General features: G+C 41.4%; 1 long non-coding RNA gene across 2 annotated transcripts in view; it reads left to right on the top strand.

Moving 5' to 3' along the window:
- Nucleotides 1-19,613, top strand: part of LOC121498865 — a 48,378-nt gene that overhangs the window by 22,961 nt on the left and 5,804 nt on the right. Inside the window, exons 1-2 of one of the 2 annotated variants that reach the window (XR_005989933.1) lie at nt 1,121-4,177; nt 7,171-7,338. This is a non-coding gene — a long non-coding RNA (uncharacterized LOC121498865). Of the gene's footprint in view, nt 1-1,120; nt 4,178-7,170; nt 7,339-19,613 lie in introns of those variants that run through there. The other variant, XR_005989932.1, reaches the window with a different exon arrangement.

Here is a 19,613-nt window from a genome sequence, read left to right as displayed (position 1 = left end):
TTGTTAAAATCACTCATTTATATAGCTTTGACCCAGAAATACCTCTTCCGGGAAATTATCCAAGAGAGTCAAATGATATTTGTACAAAATTATGCATTACCGCATTTTTCAGAACAGTGAAGGATTAAAAACAACCTAAATGTCTATCATAAGGAAACAATTAAATACATCATTGTATCCACACAAATAAGGATGTTCTAGTCAGTAGTCCAAAAAGAGATAACAGGGAAACTTTCCGGTCAAGAAAGTTATCTGATAAAAAGCTCCGAGATAGGGGCAGCCCGCGTGGCTCAGCATTTTAGTAGCGCTGCCTTCAGCCCAGGGCATGATCCTGCAGACCCGGGATCGAGTCCCGCGATCGGCTCCCTGCATGGAGCCCGCTTCTCCCTCTGTCTGTGTCTCTGCCTCTCTCTCTCTGTGACTCTCATGAATAAATACATAAAATCTTATAAACATATATTTAAAAAAGCTCCAAGATACATTAAATTTAAAAAGCAAGACATAGTACAATATGCTTTCAAGACAAAGAGAACGTAAGAGTATATGTTCACATTTGCTCCCGTATCCAGAAAGAAACTCTAAAAGCTTCCAGAAAAGCCTAATTACAAGTGTGGCAGGAGGGAGAGAGCTGCTTGGCTGCCGTCCCTCCAAGTCTTTGCCCGAGCCTGTCGGCGCGCGGGGCCGCGACTTCCCAGCGCAGCCGCCTGGGAGGCCATGAAGACAGCTCCTCGCCCGCTGCACGTACTGACGCACCCCGAGCGCTGAGAACCGCGCACAAGGGCGAGCCCCGGGGTGACCGCGGGGGGAGACAGGGCTGCATCCCCGGGTGTGTTAATAATGCACTGACTTGAAAAATAAATTAAAAATAAAACAATGAAAGAGTGGAGAGTAGGAGGGCCTCAGATTTCTTTCTTTTTTTTTAAAGATTATTTTTATTATTCATGAAAGACACAGAGAGAGAGGCAGAGGGAGAAGCATGCCCCATGCAGGGAGCCCCACGTGGGACTCGATCCCAGGTCTCCAGGATCATGCTCCAGGCTGAAGGCAGGAGCTACACCACTGAGCCACCTGGGCTTCCCTGGACCTCAGATTTCTTTTTTCTCCATATCAGATTTTACGGAAACGTGTCCATTTCCATGACTACGTTTTGTTTACACGAGGGCTGAAAACGGTAGCTCGGAATCTCCCCAGGGCGCCGCCACATCCCCCACAGGAGAGCGGGCCGCCTGGCGCTTCGCCTCCTCAGGCCTGCGGAAGAGCCGCGCATGCGCACCTGCACGCACACACGCCTGCGCACCTGCAGCCGCACGCGGCCCTCGTCGGAGAGAGCGACTTGCCCATGCCGTCCTTGCGGCGCTTCGGATGGTTTCAGGCCTACAGCCTTTACCGCCTCTGCTTGCCAGACTTCCAGCTCTTTCTGTGGTCCTAGTCAATGAACGTTCATGGAGCCGCACATAAATATTGCGGATGTTGGAGGTTCAGAGACGAATGAGGTAGTGTCTGCGCCCTCTCGGGGTCCCTAATCCAGTCAGAGATTCAGGCGCCCAGGTCTCCACAACTGGTTAACCTAAGGTTTCCGTTCTCCGAGTCTGAATTGTTGTGCTGTGCTGAGGGAGCAGATGGCCACGACCTTGACAGGGAAGAGTCTTTTCTTGCCTCTCCAGCTTCTGGTGGCTCCCGGCTTCCTGGGCTTGCGGCAGCGGCGCTCCAGCCTCTGCCTCTCCCTCTGTGTGGTCACCTTCCAGTCTGTGTCTTTTCCTCTTCTGTCTGCGTCAGATTCCCCTCAGCCCTTTTCTGATGTAAGGACACTTGTCATTGGGTTTAGTTAGGGCCCTCCCAGATAATCCAGGAGGATCTTGAGATACTCAAATTGATTACATCAGCAAAGACTCTTTAAAATGACATCATATTCACAAATTCTGGGGGTTAGGTTGTGGGCCATCCAGTGGGGGGCGGCCACCATTCCATCCACTAATGTCCTCTTGCATGGTGTTCTCTCACTTTTCTTTAGCTTCCCGTTGTGCTTGTTCTCTGTCTGCATTAGGAGGCTGACTTGGGATCCAGCTCAGTCCAGCCACCAGCTAGCCGTGTGACCTGGGGTGTATTACCTAACTTTTCTCTGCCTGAGACCCCTGTCCAAGTGGGAAGTGGAAATTTAACAAGTTTGTTGTGCAAATTAAATGGGGCCTGGAATGTAAAGCTGTTAGCGCAGCTCAAAAGATGTGGGGAGTGATGATCTCATTGTGGTTAGCATCTGTGGTAGGATTTCAGCTTTTCAATGTGGGGTTTTACAAGGAAGCATTTATCATAGTCCTTCGGCCTTCATTTTCCCAGTGCCATAAGCGTTGGAGGCATGCTCCAATCTTGGAACAGTGGCTTGGCTTTGGAAGCCTTGCAGCTAACTGGCAGACAATTGGTAATTCACTATTTTAAGTTTAGGACACTGGCAGGAGGTCTGAGTTATGTTAATTTCAAAGCCCTCTGACAGGCTTCGGGGTTTTTTTTTTTTTTTTTTAAGTAGAGTTTGGCACTTATTCAAAGAGTCAAAAGAAGCTGTGTGGGGAGATATCTTGTTTAACATCTGTCATTTAACACCACTTGTACCCCAGGGGGAGAAAGGAGAGGGTGCCTGAGAGCTAAATTTAAGTCTAAGGATCTAAGCATTTTTAAAAGAAGGTAGATAACAGTTTCCTGTCAGGGAGAGACTGCTAAAAGAGAAAGTTTTGTTCAAGCTTTCTTTACTCTCTTCTTTACTCTCCCTAAAATCCAGGGAGAGTTATTTGTAGGTAAGTACATGTCTTAAATCCTGTCACCTTTAAAGTAAATATTCTCTTCAAAAGCAAGGAATGAAAAAGAAAAAAAAAAAACAAGGAATGTTTAAAACCTGTATTTCCTTTCCTTTTCCTTACAAGGAAAAGGTTTCTCTGATGAAACACTTCAGTCAAGTGAGCATGTCTATGGAGGTCCAATTTATAAAACAAAAATAATCTTATTGGGAGGGGTGATGGTTGAGAATCTACAGTAATACAATATTCCTCAGCAGGCAAAAGGTGGAATCCCCAAAACAGGCAAAATCCCCTCCCCAGGGTATCACCCTTAACTGGGGCACCTGTCTCCTCTGAGGAAGGGGCTGGAGGGCATTCGGACCAGCTGGAGCATGCCTGAAGCTTCGACTTGAAGGTCGGGTTGCTCATGTAAAGTTTTGTTCTGTAAATCACGTAAACGCAAAAAAAAGGCAATGAGATGTCAACTACATTGAATAGCTTAGGGTTCCAAGGATGAATGTGGGACAAAAATAAAACTAGACCCATTATTGATAACAACCATAGTGCATTCTGGAAGATTTGACTAGTGAAGTGGTTAAGAGCAGGGGGGCTAGGAGCTTAAGCTGCTGGTTCCTACCCCGAGCTTTGTGGGTCTGCCTGGTCCCTAGACCAGCCAGTAGCATCGGCAACACCTGGCAGCTTGGAAGTGCAGACTCTCAGCCCCATCCCAGACCTACTGAATCATAATCTGCATTTAGCACGAATGCCAGATGATTTGTATGTGTGTTAAAGATTGAGGAGCACTGATCTACTGTGGCAGACAGACCCTAGGGTGACCCTCAATCATTTTCACTTCCTGTTGTTTGCACATTTTCACTTCCTGTTGTTTGCACCTTTGTGTGATCCCTTCCTCTTGAATGAGAGTGGGACTTGTGACTTACTTCCCGCTGGCAGAAGGCAACAAAGGTGAAGAGATTTTGCAGATACAATTAATGTCTCACATTGGTTGATTCTGAGTTAAAAGGAAGAATACTCCTAGTAGGGCCCAACTTTATTAGGTGAACAGCCCTTAAAGGAGGGACTGATTCTTCCCTGAGGTGAGAGGCTCTCCTTGTGGGTTTGGTGATCTAAGTAGCCAAGGTACTAAGTACACAGCAAGATACTTCAGGTGGCCTCTAGGACCTAAAGGTGGCCAACAGCCAGCAAAGGGGGGGGCGGTCCTCTATCCTGCAGCTGCAAGGAGAGCATTTCAGTCAACCACTTGCATGAGCTTGGAAGCAGATTCTTCCCCAGCTGAGCCTGGGGATGGGCAAGCAGCCAGGCCGACATCTCCGACATCTCCGTGCAGACTTGCAAGCAAACTGTGAGAAAGGAACACTAGGGCATGCCTGGACTCTTGACTGATAGAAACTGTGAGTTAATAAATGTGTATTATCTCCAGCTGTTGAGTTCGTGCAGATTTGTTATACAGCAGGAGAAAACCAGTCCACCTAGGGCAACTTACTTACCTATTCTCTCTTCTTTGCCTAAATATAAAGAGGGGGTGAAAGTAGTATTAACCAGGGGTTATTGGGCAGATTAATGGGTAATATGTGTAAAGTACTTAAAACTGGACTTGGTAAACCATGGTTACTGCTAAAAAATTGTATTATTACAGTATATACCTGAGACAGAGAATTACATGATTATCATTCCCTGCTTTTGAAAACTGCTTTTTAATAGGATGCACAAAATGAATGACAGTCAAGGAATTATGTTGTATCTTGTGTATATATGGGCTTATGGGTCATCCCAAGTGTGTCTTTTGAATTTACTTCAGTGAAAATACAGCTCAATGCCGCTAGAGTCTACAATGCATCTTGTGTTACGTTTAGTCTCCTAAGAGACTCTGTCTAAGCACCTCCTGGTTATAACTTAAAGTGGAAAAACATGTACCTTATCTTCATTTTAAGACGGGTAAGTGGAGCTGTGGAAGACATTATTTGTCCAGGTTGTGGAGGAAATAGATGATGTAAACAGAATTGAAATCTTGCATCCTGATTCAAGCTCAGATTCTCAAAACCCCAAAAGCTGTTTGCTGTGTGGCACAAGACAGGCTCAGCTAGAGATGGGCTGTATTAAAAGGACCTTTCTCTCTTTTTTTTTTAATTTTATTTATTTATGATAGGCACACAGTGAGAGAGAGAGAAGCAGAGACATAGGCAGAGGGAGAAGCAGGCTCCATGCACTGGGAGCCCGACGTGGGATTCGATCCCGGGTCTCCAGGATCGCGCCCTGGGCCAAAGGCAGGCGCCAAACTGCTGCGCCACCCAGGGATCCCAAAAGGACCTTTCTCAATGCAGATTCCAACACTTGCTTCTTTCCTCTGTGTCTGCTCCTCCACACCAGCTGATCCTCTTTGACAGAAACTTTGTTTTGGGACTTACTGGCAAAATGTTACTTCTGACTGTGCACCATCCCACCCCAGGCAGGTGTAAACAATGCAGAAGCAGTAGCAGATTTCTGAGTGGCAGCATGGCTGCTATTATGACGGTAAAATTAGAATGGGAGATGAATTCTACCCTTCATTGAAACTTTTTTTTTAGCCTCTATGTAAAACAGGTGCACTGCAATTCCAAGCAGTTACTTGCTGAGCATCCCTGTCATTCTTTGTCAATGGCTCTGTTACCTTCCTTAAGTGACTGTACACTGTACTTAAAATACTCTTCAGGTTATTTTTAATGACAATGTTCTTTCAGGAGACTTTTATCTAGTAGCCACCTGTTACATTGCTCTTTGTTTTGAAGCTCAATATGCATTCAAGAGGGCTTTTTGTTCTACTCTAAGGTAAAGTCACTCATGCTTTGTTTTTGGCTAGTACCACAGATGAGATTATAAGTGAACTTCCATAAATCGTCCTCTGCTCACCCAATTCCACAACTGATTCTTCCCTCTGAAACCTCTTCTAAGTGATGAGATAAACAGGTTTATCTTCTTCAGTACATGTTTTATTTTTTCATTCCTTTATCAACTAAAGGTTTAGGTTTTGGTGCTAATGCTAATGTGTTAGTCTCATCTTATTCTACTGAGGAAGTTGCCTAGCTGTGACAACTGTACTATGTCCTCAGATATTCCTGATGATATGATAGAGTATATTTTTTCTTATCCATTAGTCAAGGTAATATGGTTTTGATACTTACAAGTCACATCTCAGTTAATATACAGGTATCTGTGTATGTGTGTATGTGTGTGTGTGTGTGTGTGTGTGTGTGTGTGTATGTCCTTCTATTTAAAAGTCCTTCTATTGAAAGTCCCTGGATTTCTTATTTACTCTAACCCTAAACTGCCAACATCATTCATTTTTTTTAAAGATTTTATTTATTTATTCATGAGAGACACAGAGAGAAAGAAAGGCAGAGACACAGGCAGAGGAAGAAGCAGGCTCCATGCAGGGAGCCTGACGTGGGACTCCATCTTGGGTCTCCAGGATCACGCCCTGGGCTGAAGGCAGCTCTAAACCACTAAGCCATCTGGGCTGCCCATCATTCATTTTTTAATTGTGGTAAAACCAACAAACATAAGAGTATATTTCTGACTCATTCAAAGATATTTGGCTTAGGGACAGTGAAAAATATTGAGCCTAAACTTTCCTTTAGAATATTCTCTAAATAACACCAGTACAATATGCTAATAATAATGAGAAGGAGGGTGGCAGTAGTTATAACTTTCAAATCTGAATCCAGCTAAGTATGTGCATTTTTAATGACTGTGTCAGGAAAGTTACATGACAAAAATTCTTTAAGAATCTTTCAAAGACAATACTAGAGAGTAGTAATTACGATATTTTTAGATGATAGATTCCTTCCTTCAGGAAGCTTTCACAATCACTGTTTTCATGATATCTTGACTGAAGGTGGGAAAGATTGTTTCACACAAGGAAAACAATGCAGTTAACTACATAATTGCATAAGAAACACAGCAGGTACAAAATTAAGATCATCTGATATTTGTTTTCTGTTGTGTCTTAGACCATTTAGAGAGAGGCACAGGCTATATGCAGGGATGATGGGATGCAGGTGTATGCAGAGACAGCACCACAGCTAGAATGTTGAAATACTCGTGCAAGCCACACTGGTGCCCAATGCCGGCCTCTGCCCAGGAACATCTAGACACCTGAATCCATCACCTCAAGGGTTAACACCTGGCACATAGTGGGACCTTCAAGCCCCAGCATTCATTCAGGGCTCAGGCTGTCCCAGTGCTTCAATGTTTTGAGGGTTACCCATGGGTAAATTTGATTAGGAAGTAATTGTGATGCTCAGTGAAGTTTCAGTGATTCACGTGGCCGTAAGCTGTCTTAAAAAGGATCGTGGTACATCTTCTTTCTGTTGTGATGTGCTTCATTCCATTTTCCTCTCAAACTCAGAAGTGTCAACTAACCTGCCTCTGCTCTGTGGAGTTCCAACCTGAAAAGCCGCTTCATGGAATCTGATATTTGGAAATCCGAATACCTTAATGGAGCTGCTGAACTACTCTTGCAGAGGAAAGACAGAGAAGTGGTATCCTTCCCTCTGCGTTAAAGTGGTCATCTGAGGTGAGGAAAAGTATGATCAGAATGACTCCTTGGAGGATGCTAGGATTTGGTTTCCCATGGCTGCAAATATAGCTAGTTATCATAAGCCAGCCTCTAACACCTAGGAATGAAGAGTTTTTGATCTTCACTGGAAGATAAACAAAGACACTGTCTGAAGTGTGTTAGGTAACCCTCTAGGAGTTGTTTTTCTTTAAGTGAGGGAGGACAAGTAACTGATGTTTGAAATACCTACAAATGAACCACTTTTGTGTTTCTGCCACAATGATGATATGACAAGGTTAAAGCAACAGTTCATGTAGTCAAGATCCACTGCAAATTTCCAACATTATCTAATGTCTCCAATGTCAAGACTAGTTCTTAGAGAAGGAGACTAAAGACTAAATATTCAGGTATTACTGTCTGCCTCCAAGGCTATTTAGAAATGCTATGTTAGGTTAGTCTTAACCTTTATGCCATGTAGAGTCAAACTGCTTATTCCCCTTTTATCACCTTAACTCATTTGCGTTCCTAAGCTCATTTTTCCAAATAAAACTTTCTTCTAGTTACTCATGGCTGAGCCACATCAACAGGACTCGTATATTGCTGACTGATGACCACTAGCTTTATTTTGCTTTTCCCGGGGCCACTTATACTCTGATTGGGATGAAATGTACACTCCCATTAGTTTTCCCTCCCTACTCAATGGCTTTCCAGGTCAGTTACTGAATGCTGTTGGTGAAATGTCCTGTTTTCTGATACAGTGACAGACCCAAAGATCATAGCCTGATTCTTCAGTCACTGGCTGGACAGTGTGATCTCATTTCTCCCTCTTGTTACAGTCTCCCTCTGGGCTTGCCTTTCACAAACAACTCAGTTGCATTTTACACCAAATGTACAACTGAGTTGCTTGACCTTTCTATTCTGCAGTCTCTCAGGACAAGTCAAGCTATCAGCTACCTCCTTTCACATTTCATAGCAACAGGCAGAACATATTCTTACTCACTACTTTCCTATCTACCAACTGTTCTGCTCAGCAGGCAGCTGTGTTATGGTTGGGAAAGGTAGCATTCTAACAGACCTAATATTTATTTAACCAAAGAGACCTCTGGGGCTAACCTACAATTATAGGGATCCTCAATCAAACATTGTCTGTACACACATTGTATCTTAAGCATGTCAAGAACTTGTGATTAGAAACTCTGATAGAGGGGAATTAGACTCACTCAAGCTCCCGAATGCCTTTGGGACTCTCAGCTTATACTTGGGACATTCATGAAATAAGGAAGGAAAACAGCAGTGCACTGAATGTTGTAATTCAAGATATAAACCAAGATCTGTGTTAGAGGCAAGTTTCTATGGTTAAATTAATATTTTTAGTACATTTAAGTGAAAGTAGCCTTTTATTTTAAAGTGACTAGACATAGACTTAAATTGGAAAAGTGTGTAAATAAAATCAAAATTTTATTTTCTTTAAGAAAGGATAAACCACAAACTTACCATAGTTTAGTCCCTTCTAGGGTCTAAAGTATAAAAAATTGGGGGACAGTTTTTTTTTTTTACTGTATTTAAGTTTCTCAGTTTTTCTTCCTCAGAAGTCAACGTATTTCTTAACCCAGCTTTCTATATCCTCAGAATTTTCCTAGATGATCCGTATATCAATCCAGTGTAATCCATAGCTTTCCCACTTTATCTAGTACCCTGATCTGAGGCTCACTTCTCTGTCTATAACTTGCCTCCACGCCTGTCCTTTGCTCCTTTGTTCAATCATTTCCTGCTACTCTTTGACCTCTCTTCTATCTTTCTATTTGTATTTATCGAAGGAAATGTGTTCCTAAAGAGCAGAAGCCATGCAACATCTGCTATAACAATATTGGACATCTCTAAAACATGAGTGCTGGTGGTATCAATAATATCGCTGAGTTTGCTTATTTTGAAGGCAAAAGCAAAAGATTTAGCTCTTGAAACACTCATTCTTGAGCTGTTTGTTGGATCACAGCCACCATGCCAGAAGCACCATAAGCCATGAGGATTGGCCATGTGCAGAGACTTTAATCAATAGTGTCAGCTGAGCTCCCAGTCAATAGCCAGTTATCTAAGTGAGGTCTTGGATCTTTAGCTTAGTTGGGTCTTTAGACCACTCCAGCCCCGCAGCCATATAATTTCACCTACATGAGAGACACTAAATGAGAACATCCCAGATGACCCTGGTCAACCTAGAGAATTGTTTTATAGGTGGCAAAAAGTATCTCACTTTTGGGTAAAGATCACCTGAAGGTTACAGTTTTGTTAAGACTACTATAGTCCCTTTCAAGTAGATTAGGAGTCTTTTAAGAATCTTAAAAGCCGTGTCTTACCTACAGTTGCCAGATAAAGTACAGGACATAACATTTGGCAGTACTTACACTAAAAATTTATTCATGTTCGTATGAAAATCAAATTTAACCAGTATTTTACTTTATTTGCTAAACTTGGCAATCAGGCATACCCTGAATCTACCCAACAAAGAAAGGGCTGATCTCAAAGAGGCCTTTTATATTCCCTATCCATACTTCACTCCTTGGCCCTTTATTAGATGATATGGGAAATAGATTCCCTAGATTAGTCAAATCTACTTATTAAAATGCTTTAAACCTTTCCCCAAGATCCTCTGAGCAAATATTCATTCCCAACACTTCCAAAATGTTAGAGAATATGTAACTCAATCCCTCAAAGCAAATCCAAAAGCAAACTAGAAGTTGGACTTTGGAAAAATCAAATGCAAATCAAAACATGATTGAATAAAACAAAGCATTACTTGTTTTGATTTATCTCTTAAGGCTACAGGAAGGAAAAAAAAAACAAAGAATTTGGATGATTTTCAGCAACAAATACAATCTTCAAGTTGATGGAAAAATAGTACCAACACCATTTAATTTTTGGATATTGTTTCATAGTTTACAAAAAACTTTCAGATTATTTCATTTGAATTTCACAAGAAACGTGAAGTGAAAAAGTGATAGATCATTTATGAATCCTATGGACCTTAACAGACACTGCCACTGAAACTGTTGTACCTTACTGCAGAGCTCCTTAAATTATCACATAGAGGTCTATGTACTCTTAGATAAATTCTAACAAGCTGTTTGTTACTCCTTCTAGCACAGGTTGGAAACTGCAATGAGAAAGATACCTTTATAGCATTAAGAAGCTAGTTGACCCTCTGGAAGACACAGCAGACACAACTCCAATTCTGTTAGAGTTTGAAGACCTCTTAATACATTAGCTAAAAATCCATTCAAACCCCAGTAAATTCTAAGACCTGAGACTGCCGATTTTTGACATGCTAATTTAGTTGATATTTTTATCTGTGGCCCATATACCTATGTTAAGCTACTAAATAAAATAATGCACTTTAGAAAAATGTGTCAAAGTAATACATAATTTAAACAAGTAGCTAGAAAAATGTCCTACATCAACTATCTTATTCTATGACAATCTTAAGTTAGAATTATGTTGTGGCACTAAAAGGCAATTGAATGTATAAAGCAATGCAAGTCATTCATTCCTACCCTCATAGGTTTTCTGCAAATTGTATTGTTGACATCAATAACATTGTTAGCAATTTCTACAGGATATGCTGATATCAGTTGGAAGTCTGAGGGAACAATTCCAAAATAAACCCAAACAACATAAATTAAAGCAACCAGAATGTTTTTTCAGTGGATTAGAGGTTCTCCTCCTATAAAGATGGGCTACCATAAAATTCATTCTTCAAAGGTCTTGGAGCAAGCAGCTCTCATATCTTTATCTGTTTTCACATGTATAATAGATGAGGCTTAAAAAAAATCTGGATGCAAATTTAAGCAAAGTTTACCATAATGGCATCAAAGTCAATATGGATGTGGATATAGTACTTACTCTCTCTGCATTTTCTCTTTCTATCTTCCTTATTCAAAATTTATCTGTCAATAAAATGAGAAGATAAATTGTTAAGATTTATGGGATTATAATTCACATTACCACCACAATGTACTTGCTGGTATTGCCATGTAAGAACAGGAAACAACATAGGTTTGTCTGTTAGGTGTAGTGGACAAATGCTTTTTCTGACATTCCACGTTGTTGCATGAAGTTGACTGATCTTTGTTTTGTCTGCTTGGTTCTCATTTTTCTTTCTAGAACCAGCATCTCATTTTGTATTTCAGCAATCATCTTGCTCTCTGCCCACATCATTGAGTATGACCCACTACCTGCCCCATTCCTCCTCTCCAGGGGAGTGATTGATCTAACAAATCAACATATTTTATCTTCCCACCCCCAACCCAGAGGCAGAAATGGAGAAGTGACCCCAGTGATACAGTGAGATTCAATCCCAGAGTTTTTTAGGATACTGGGAAGGAAAGGTTTAATTTCTGTTGGTGTTGCTAAGTGATAGGGTGAGCTGTTTTGTTACTTCATGGGGAGAGCCTACCTGGGAAGGAACTCACCATAAAGGAAAGCAAAGAAGGCTAAGAGAGTAAAAGTCCACGTGACACTGTTTTAGCATCTTGCTCAAGCCATATCTGAAGATGTTACTACTCTAAGACTCTTCAGTTATGTTAACTAATAAATTCCTTTTCTTATTTAGGCCACTTTGAACTGGAATTTTATCATGTAAAATTAATCAAAATCCAGAATTAAAATTCAAGCTAGCAAGAGTGATTACAGAAGAAAAAACATGATTCTGTTTTAATTCAAGAAAAAAATGCACAAACTTGAATTCCTTCACTGAAATTATGTATTACTCATTTTTGCCACTCACCTCATAAGACTGTGAAGTATTTGTGAGGGAGAACGTGAGTGTAGACCATTATTTGTCCTTTCCATGTTTTTTTTTTTTTTTTAAGATTTTATTTATTTATTCACTATAGTCACACAGAGAGAGAGAGAGAGGCAGAGACAGGCAGAGGGAGAAGCAGGCTCCATGCACCGGGAGCCCGACGTGGGATTCGATCCCGGGTCTCCAGGATCGCGCCCCGGGCCAAAGGCAGGCGCCAAACCGCTGCGCCACCCAGGGATCCCCTTTCCACGTTTTTAATTAAATGAAGAAACTTCCTACACCTAGAATGTCTTATGGCCTAGCGTCATAAAAAGCAATTGGTCACTATCATTCATGAGAAATCCCATCACAAAGTACAACAAAACACTAAACCTAACAGATAACATCTGTTTGAAATACACAATATGATACAGCCAAAGCAAAGAGTTCTTGAATTGGATTTAGTGCAGTCAACCCACATAGGTATCAAAAACTGGAAAATAAGATGCCTTATTTTACCTTTAAATGCTTCTGATCAGGGCAGCCCGGGTGGCTCAGCGGTTTAACGCCACCTTCAGCCCAGGGCCTGCCTGATCCTGGAGACCCGGGATCGAGTCCCACATCAGGTTCCCTGCATGGAGCCTGCTTCTCTCTCTGCCTGTGTCTCTGCCTCTCTCTCTCTCTCTGTCTCTCATAAATAAATAAATAAAATTAAAAAAAATAAATGCTTCTGATCAGCTAGTTCAAAAGTTATATCATGGAGAAGATGTCTTTTAATTAATGACTCTAATAGCCAAGCACTATGGTAAATCTTTGCAAAGAGCATATTATTAGCTACAAGATTGTTCTTCCAGTGGGGTTAGGGAGACAAGTATTTAAATCTCTCAAAGGGGGAGGATTGCATTCAGTTTTCTGCCAAATAACTTGTCCTTCAGAGTTAATAGGGATCTACTTAAATATTATACAATAAATCTTAGTGATCACATATGAGGCTAGCAACACGGAGCTAATGAGCTTGAACTTGCAGGGGAAAGATTGGCCTTGCCTCTTACTCCTAAGAAGGACCCTGTCTGAAAAAGAGTTCCTCCTTTCTCACTGCTTTCACAAGTCATGTGCGGCCATCTTACTCACATACATCCAGGTCTAGATGTACTTCCTTCCAGGACAGGAAATGAATAGTTTCTCTGGCAAATTAAGTCCGCTTTACCTTAGATTGGGCTCTCTTTTGAATTCTAATCAGAAGTTATTTTTGATTATCACAGGCATCCTTTTCAGGGATTCTTTTATCTTTAGTCTCTGGCTTTCAACCCACCAAAATCAATGTATGTGTGCACATGTGCATGTGTATGAGTGTGAAAAATAAGTGGCTACTTTTAAATATAAGAGTGGCTCTTTGCCATATATCCCAGATTTGAGTCCTGATGAGCTTCTGGAAGGAAAGGAATTTCACAGCACTAGAGGTTAATTGTAGTGAGGGATGAAGGACATAATTGGATGACTTGCTTTATGGATCAACAAAAGAGTGTGCGTTTACTTGGTCAATGCCAGAGAAAACAATCTCTGATTTACTTTATAGTCCCCATTGTATTTGATAAAATGGGCTTGTGTGGTGACAATGGACATGGATTCTGTAGTCAGAGAAGTTTTAAATCCAAACTTAGCATCTTATTAGTTATATGACTTTAGGTGACTTTCTGAACATCTCTGTGCCTTGGTTTCCTTATTTGTAAAATGGAAAGATAATGAGAGGGCTGAAAAGTATATTCAGTGTCGTTGGTGACATGCTTAGCACCCAAGGCACCCAATAGTTCATTGTTAGGCTCTGATCCTACCGAAAGTGGTCAATACCTGTCTGTCTCCTGATTCAGTTCCTCAGTGGCAGGTGGAGGGTCATATGAAAACCTTGGCAGTTTTTACTGAACTGAGAATCTGGATTGTGATGGCATCTAAATTCTAAGTTAGAATGAAATTACCAGCTCACTGTATTCTCTCCTTTTCTCTTACATTTTGTGGTTGAGGCCCACTTGAGGGTTAGGATCCACTTCCTGAATTTTTACACTATTGATTTAGAACTGAGTATTTCCAATCCTTTCGATAACAAACTGATGTCTGTTTTTTGAGCCAAACCTGCCAACTGTAGAATAAAAAGAATGATTCTGAGAGGTTTCAAATTATCTCTCATTTACACAGAAACCAATTTTGGAGAGCTGGAGGTTACTTGGAACCATACTTCTTCCCTCTAGCAGAACTAGACTGAAAACTTTTTAGAAAATGAATACATGTTTGTTTTTGTGTTATTGTTTTTAAATCTTGATTATCTGGTAAATCTAATAGTGTCATTGCCAAGAAAGAATATATATTACTTAAGATCTTTCTACTGATTTTTTTCCTTCTTTGTATGTGATCTAATTTTGATTTTCCAAGCCTGATATTTCCCATGTCTATAATCCACAGCAGAAGGTCTTCCAAAAGCTATCTTTGGTTTGCTGGATTCCATGTGTGTTGTGAAGATTTTGTTCTGCCTTTATTCACCCAGTAAATGCCATTTATTAATACCTTTTTAAAGGATTTCAGTTACCTTAAACCTTTCTATTAGTTGGCTCATTAAAACTATGTAGTAGGGAAAATTTGAAACACAGGCAAAAGTAGAGATTATAGTATCATAAGTCCTGTGTACACTGAGTCTCTGTCAACCAGGCTCAACAATCATGAGCTAATGGCTAAACTTGTCTAACCTCATATATCCCCACTTTCCTTCCATTGTCAGATGATGTTGAAATAAACTACTAGACAGTGTATCATTTTATTAATATTTCAGCCCTGCTTGTTGTCTTTCTAGAAGATTATTTTTAATATATCCCTAACACTAAGATCACACCTAAACAATAAATCATCACTTCTTAACATCATGATCAGTTAGTTAGGGCTCAAATTCTACCCAATAAGTCTGCTTTCAGCTGCATAAAACTGCAGTTTCTTTTTCCAGATGAGGTGTCCAGAGTAAATTGCTACTATCTCTGATCGCCGCTGGATGGCCACCCTGTGCCCTCCAAGATTCTTCAGTGACCAGGTTGATTCCTTTTACTCAGAACTAGAGGTATTCCCTGGGGGCATGTGTGCCAAGGCCCAGCAGAGCTTCCTGCTCTGAGAAACAGGGGAGGGAAGAGCCCAAAAACTGACATATATCCATGAGACTCAGAGCTCATGAGAATGGCTAAAAGTGGGAATCAGAGAAAGCTTTCTCTTCACCCAGTGGTAACCTGAAGGATGCAGAGGTGTGGCAGGGGCCCTAATTACAGATGGGGGAGACTGCACTGTTTACAGCCTGCATCCACACAATCTCTCCCCACCCCCACATCATGCAACCTAGGAGTAGGGGGTGAAGGAGAGAGGCTGGAATGATATCTGTCATTCCAGAATATCATTCCCAGTCAATACCCAAGGGGATAGTGAGGATAAAGCAGTATGGAAGGATGGGCCATCTCACTAACATTCCCCTCTCCAAAGTCCATCCCAGGTAATGCTGTGCCCAGGTAATGCTGTGCCCAGAGAACAACATGGACAGATGGGCATATCCCACTAAAGTCCCTGATCAAGTCTATCTATTAGCATTCCAGCAGGGTGGTACCAGGAGTCAGGTGGTGGGGAAGGACCTGGAAACTGTGGTGTTCACCATACCTCAGCAATAGTAGGCCCCCGCTGGGAGAGGGTAGCAACTTCCTAGCAACCTTTGGTAGGAACTGCAGAAAGATGGAGCAGAGAGACAGTCACTGGCTCTGCTGTCGGGGTCACCTCTAGGCTGTGTGGCCAGAATAGATCAGCACCTGGGTTATCTGGGCAGGGACAGTGCTTCACTCAAGGAAGAGATGCATACTGGTTTTGGGGTAAGTGGTTTCATGGTGCTTAGGGTGGTGCTTTCCTTGTTCCCAGAATAACTGATTTAATATGGCTACACCACACGATCACCAAGAAGAAGGAAGACCTCCACCTCTCTCTCCAGCCTGAGTGTTCAGGACTCTCTACCTCTCTATCCCATCCATGGGCAGCTTCTACCTCTTCCTCAAAAGCGGATAGCTCTGCTGACTACTGGCCTTCAACGTTCTTCCTCTGTTTGGAACACTCATTCTTTTCCATGTCCTATCCCCACTCCTTCCTCAGGTCTCAGCTTAAATCCCCCTTGGCTCTGTCAAGCCCCCTTCCCACAACCCCTACCCCCATAGGTGAGAGGCTGCCACCATACGCTCCTGGAGTGCTTGTTCATTGTCTATCTTCTCTGTTGAATTGTTAACATCTTAAAAGGCAAGGATCATTCCTATTTTGCCATCCCTTTATTCTCAATGCCTGCTACAATGCCTGACACAGTAGGTTCTTAATATATATTTATTGCCTGACCGATTTCAGTTTACAGTATGCTTAGGGAACAGGTTTGAGCCAAAGTTATGAGCTAGTTTACAATCATTAATACAGGGCCTGCTTTATTAGGGATGAGACTGTAACAGGATTGCAAACATTTTTGCTGATGGAAAGGGGAGTAAGGAGCAGAAGAGTGGGCCATGGGCCATTCCCCATACGGAACTAACCTGTGCTATTGACAGAGCCTGTGCTCCATCATGGCCAGTGGCTCTAAAACAGAAAACAGGACAAGCCCTCCTATCACTGCTCCCTGCTCTGGGAGGCCATGCCAGGTCCCTCTGGTGCTGGGAGAGTCATCTGACATCTTAGAACCCAGGACCTGGGAGCCCCAGCTGACAGCCACCTCCATATGCTAGAGTGTAGAATTCTGGTGGTGTGGAGAGGCCATTCTAAGGACTTCCCGTTAGCCTTTCATTGAAATCAGGGCTCCTGTACACACAGCTGTAAATAAAAAATGATATGGCCCCTGCCAGAAATCATTAACAATAGAATTCAGCCTCTGGTTAAACAATTCTCATTGAAGAACAGCAACAAAAGGTTTTTTGTATTTTGTTCTGAAACCTGATTTCCTGAAATTTCCATCCAAGGGTTCTCATTCTATGTAACAGACCCTGAACTATGTGGAGAGAGCTTCAGGTTGTGACCATAGAGTATTATCTATAATATAACTGAGATACTGCCTTGAACTAATCTAAAAGGAGAATAGGAATTATTAATTATTTTGAAGGAGAAGTAAGGATGTTTTTCTCTAATTATATAGTGATTATTAATTACAGGGAGTATATTTATAAAAACCACCTAAAATAGAACTCTGCTAAAAATAACTCATCTTTCCCATTCCCAAATACTGCTTCCATAGGCTATTAATTCATGTGGCAGCCAGACATTATAAATGTACATTAAAGAAAAATCCAGTTTTAAAAGTCTCTGTCCTGCAAAAAAGACCCAGCCGACTTTACTGATGGTCAGAAAGAAATGTCACCCAAATTCTTAGCTGTTCTGCTCTAGACTAGAACCTTGGAGCATCTGTTCTATTACTTTATTAATTTGGGTTGATATCATGACAGTGGTTTAAGTTTTGCTCTTGGCTGAATTTCTCATTTTCAAATTGTTGTCAGTTGAATTCATGTGCTGGATGATTCGCAGGATATAAACAACCAGCTCAGTTGCTTTGTTTGGTTCTTAAATCACTTCCCTATTTTTAGATCATTACCATATTTGAGAAGAATAGGTTACCTTTGAAGTCTTGTGCACATGGCAGCCTGAGGTGTCAGCAATTAAGGCTAAATAGCTAACTCGAATTCATTTGATGGCTAGAAGTATGGGACTAGTTGTGTATGACATCTAACTCAGTGAGTTTTTCCCCCCCTGAGAATACATCCCATTTAATAGCTTTAGCCCAAACAAGTTTAGCGATATATGAAGCCCCTGCCCTTCTTACCTAGTAAGGGACTATATGGTGACATCCCCTTCCTGCCCACTGGTCTGTGCTCTGTAACTTGAAGCTACCTGCAACTGGTTGTGTTGGTATATGATCTCCTCAGAAGCTGTGCCATGTCCTTACAAGTAAAGCTGCAGTGCCCAACTCTCTTTAGCACCATTCCAAGTCAGTTTGCCAGGAAAAACGATTGACTCATGGAAAGAGACTTTATGTTAAAAGCAAAAGACAGTACCAAAAGTTTATCCAAGAAGGTCCTTACACACAAATCACTTTGAAATGAATATTTGTATCTCGGACACTGTGTGTTCCATGTACTGAAAATATAAAGACCTGTGGAAATGACACATACCCTACCAGTGTATACTTCTTAATTGAACATTTCTGTATCCTACAATAGTGAGTTTATCCTTATAAGAGGGCTTTTTGTCCTCCAAGATATCGCTGGGATAGAATGTTAGTTCTCAACCACGAATGATTTTGTCTCTTAGGGGACCTTTGGCAGTGTCTGTCTCAGCTGGAGGCTTGCTACTGGCATCTAGTGGGTGGAGGTGAGGATGCTGCTAAAAATCCTGCAATACACAGGATGGCCCTGCATAATAGAATTATCTGGCCCAAAATGTCAATAATGCCAAAGTTGAGAACCCCTGGGTTAGAGAACTTATTTCTAATTGATTTAAATTTTCTCCCTATTGACCTCAACATTATTTACTGTTTTAAATCATTTTCTTCTTTTTTAGATCATTTTCTTGAGTCTAAGAATGACTAAATTTAGTACAGAATTTTATCAAAATTCCCTACAGTACATCCAAGATGAGTTGATATTACAAGTGTAACAAACATAATACACATTATGAGTTTATTCCTAGGTGAGACTGTGTCTCCATGTCTTTTGCATACTTAATGAGGAAAGACTGAAAAGGAATAAGGTATTAGTTTTCTACTGTTGCCATAGCATGTTACCACAAGCTTAGTGGCTTAAAAAACACAGATTTATTGTCTTATAGGCTGGAGGTCAGAAGCCTAACATAGGTCTCACTGGAGTAAAGTCAAGGTGTTGGCAAAGCTGCATTTCTTACCAAGGCTCTAGGGGAGAACCCATTTCCTTGCCTCTTCCAACTTCTGTAGGCTGACCACATTCCTTTGCTTGTGGGAGGGAATGAAGGGTGTGCACTTTACACCACGGAGCTGGTTAGAACAGGTGCTGGGGTGAGGGGACAGAGCTCCTTGAGTGTGAGACACACAAGTGGGTGGGGGCTGGAGATCCTGAAAGCCACCCGGGGAACTCAGCCACCCTGTGTTTTCCAACACAGCTTGAATGTCAAAGTGAGAAGACTCAAATGCAGAAACATAACAAAACAAGTTATGTTGCAAGTCTCTGCCCTCTCTTCTGTAGTCACGTCCACCTCTCAATATAGCTGGGGAAGTTTCTCTACGAGTAAGGACCTTGGTAATTACATTGAGCCTGTCCATCTAATCCAGGATAATTTGCCCATTTCAACGTTTTACTTAATCACATTTGCAAAGTTTTTTTTGCCATTTAAGGTAACAAACACATTCAAAGGTTCCAGGGATTAGGAGTAGACATCTTTGGAAGACATTATCCTACCCATCACAGAATTGTGCTAATTTTGGCAACAGCTCACTTCCGTTGGGTCTTATAAATTG

The sequence above is a fragment of the Vulpes lagopus genome, chromosome 9, assembly GCF_018345385.1.
Source record: "Vulpes lagopus strain Blue_001 chromosome 9, ASM1834538v1, whole genome shotgun sequence".
NCBI lineage: Eukaryota > Metazoa > Chordata > Mammalia > Carnivora > Canidae > Vulpes > Vulpes lagopus.
Note: the sequence above shows the minus strand (reverse complement) of the source record. Positions and strands in the feature narration are given on the sequence as shown.